General features: G+C 35.7%; 1 non-coding gene across 1 annotated transcript; it reads left to right on the forward strand.

Annotated features, from left to right (window-relative positions):
• The first annotated feature begins 1,475 nt into the window (after window positions 1-1,475).
• Window positions 1,476-1,583, forward strand: LOC121207317 (small nucleolar RNA R71). The gene has a single exon (XR_005902408.1). It is a non-coding gene; the product is annotated as a small nucleolar RNA R71 (small nucleolar RNA).
• The last annotated feature ends 1,562 nt before the right edge of the window (window positions 1,584-3,145 follow it).

Here is a 3,145-nt window from a genome sequence, read left to right on the forward strand (position 1 = left end):
TGTTTCATCACCCACACGAAGTGTAAGTTCACTTGTACCAACATCAATAATAGTTCTAGCCGTTGCTAAAAAGGGTCGTCCTAAAATCAAAGGTATGTCACTATCCTCTTCCATGTCCAGAACAAGAAAATCAATTAGGAATATAAATTTATTGATTTTGACAAGTACGTCTTTAATGATACCTCTAGGAAATCTAATGGTTTTATCTGCTAACTGAATGCTCATCCTAGCTTGTTTGGGTTTCCCAAGACCTAGTTGTTTAAACATTTTATAGGGCATGACATTAATGTTTGCCCTTAAATTAGCCAATGCATTGTTAACATCTAAACTACCAATTAAACAAGGAATCGTAAAACTCCTTAGATCTTTCAATTTGTTGGGTATCTTATTTTGTAGAATGGCTGAGCAAACAGTGGTTAACTCCACATGCGACGCCTCATCCAATTTCTGTTTATTTGCTAAAACCTCCTTTAAAAATTTAACTGCGTTTGGCATCTGTGAAAGAGCTTCAATAAACAGTAAGTTAATATGTAATTTCTTTAATAATTTAAGGAATTTACCAAATTGTTCGTCTGTGGTCTTTCCTTGTCGCATTGGGGTATGGCACACGAGGTTTATATTCTCTCCTTACTAGTTTTTGCTTACTGTGGTTCACCTCAACTTTACCTTTACTTACCATAATTTCTTGCCTCGGTTCTGGTTCAAGTTCAACTAACCCTTCCTTATCATGAACGGTAATCATGTTAAGTTGTTCCCTTGGGTTAGGTTCGGTATTACTTGGCAAACTACCTTGTGTTCGCTCAGAAATCAATTTAGCAAGCTGGCCTATCTGAGTTTCGAGTCCTTGGATCAATGCTTGTTGATTCTTAAGTATTGTTTCGGTATTCTGAAAATGGGTTTCTGACACTGAGATAAATTTTGTTAGCATCTCCTCAAGGTTTGGCATCTTTTCCTATTGGTAAGGTGGTTTTTGAAAACCCGAGGTATGTTGTGGCCTTTGATTTCCTTGGCCACCCCACGAGAAGTTGGGATGGTTCCTCCAACCTACATTATAAGTGTTACTGTATGGGTTATTTTGAGATCTAGAATGATTATTACCTATATATTGAACTTGTTCCTCCTAGGTGCCAGGGTTGAAGGGTGGATAATCTGGGTTGTGCATTCCTCCATTTGAATCACACCTCATCACTAGATGTACCTGAGTAGAACCATATAAACCATCAATCTTTTTATTCAAAAGTTCTACCTGGTTTGATAGCATAGTGACTGCATCGAGGTTGAAAACACCAGCTGCTTTTGTCGGCTTTGTTCTCATGACTTGCCACTAATACTTATTCAGTGACATCTCTCCAATAAATTCATAAGCCTCTTCAGGTGTCTTGTTGTCTAATGTTCCACCGGCGGCTGTGTCGATTAGTTGCCTTGTTTAGGGGTTCACACCATTGTAAAACGTCTGAACCTGCAACCATAAGGGTAACCCATGGTGAGGGCACCTTCTCAAAAGATCTTTGTATCTTTCCCATGCATCATAAAGAGTTTCTAAATCCATCTACACAAAAAGAAGAGATATCATTCCTTAGTTTAGCCATTTTAGCCAGCAGAAAATATTTTAGTAACAATTTTTAGGTCATTTGTTCCCAAGTTGTGATTGACCCTCGTGGTAACGAGTTCAACCATTGCTTAGCATTGTTCCTCAATGAGAATGGAAACAACCGAAGGTGTATGGCATCGTCAAAAATGCCATTGATCTTAAAAGTGTCGCAGAACTCCAGAAAACTCACCAAATGAGTGTTTGGATCCTTGTCCTGCAAACCTTCAAACTGAACAAACTGTTGTATCATTTGAATCGTGTTAGGTTTCAGTTCAAAATTATTTGCAACAATAGCAGGTCTAACTATACTCAATTTAGCTCTTGTTAAAGTAGGTTTAGCATAATCATACATAGTACGAGGAGCAGGATTTTGATTTATTGGGTTTACGGCAACCACATGAGGTAGTTGATTATTCTGATTTTCAGCCATCCTCTTGATTGTAGTTTGACTATCATCCTCTTGCCCTTCCTCTATGTATCGTAGGCTTTGCCTTATTTCTCTTTAGTTTCTCCGAGCTGTACTTTCAATCTCACTATCAAAAAGTAGAGGTCTTGACGGGTTTCTTCTAGTTATAAACTATAAAAACCTGCCAGAAGCAAATAAAAGAAAATTTTAATCATTTAAGCAAAAATAAATTTAAATTGCAATAAAAATAAATGGCTAAAGTAATAAAATTAAGTTTTCCTAATATCTTAATCCCCGGCAACGGTGCCAAAAACTTGATGGTCGTGAAACTAACTAAAAATTCGACCTAAGGCAAGCGCACCTATCGAACAATAGTATAGCTATGGTGAGACCGGAATATCGTATCCATAAGGACTAAGAGTACTAGTAGTTACTCTCTTTTTATTATCTAGGCTAAAAATTAAAAGGTGTTTTTAAAATTAAACTAATTTTCTAATTAACTAAGATTACAACAAAGATGAAGTTTAGAAAACACTTTAGCAAAAACCAATAGAGAAGACAATACCCAAGGAAGAATCCACCTAGACTTCAGTTCTTACTGTTGACTTAGACGATTTATTCATTTGACTTATTCCATAGAAATCCCTGATTTATGTTAATATCTCTTTCTAGACTAAAAAAAACTGACTCTAGGTTGATTAATTGAAATCTCTTTCTAAATAAAACCCCTATTGTCGCATTAACTCAATCTATGGATTCCCTTATTAGATTTGACTCTAATCCGGCAGGTTTATGTTGTCGTATCTCTAGGATTGCATTCAACTCTGCTTAATTATGAATGATCTACTCTTAAATAGGGACTTTTGCTCCACTGAATAAGCACATCAAAACCTGAATTAATACCCTAGAATATTAAAACAAAAATTAAAACTCATAATTAAGAATAAGAACAAATATTTATCATATCAATCAAAGGGTAATAAGATTCGACTTAGGTTTCATCTTCCTGAGGTATTTAGGGAGTTTAGTTCATAATAATAAGGGAAAACATCTCAAAGATTGGAAAATAACAAAACATAAAGAACCCAAAGAACTTCTAGGAGATCAGATGGAAATCCTCAGTTTTGATGTAAATCCTCCTTCTAAAC

The sequence above is a fragment of the Gossypium hirsutum genome, chromosome A09 (assembly GCF_007990345.1).
Source record: "Gossypium hirsutum isolate 1008001.06 chromosome A09, Gossypium_hirsutum_v2.1, whole genome shotgun sequence".
NCBI classification, from domain to species: domain Eukaryota; kingdom Viridiplantae; phylum Streptophyta; class Magnoliopsida; order Malvales; family Malvaceae; genus Gossypium; species Gossypium hirsutum.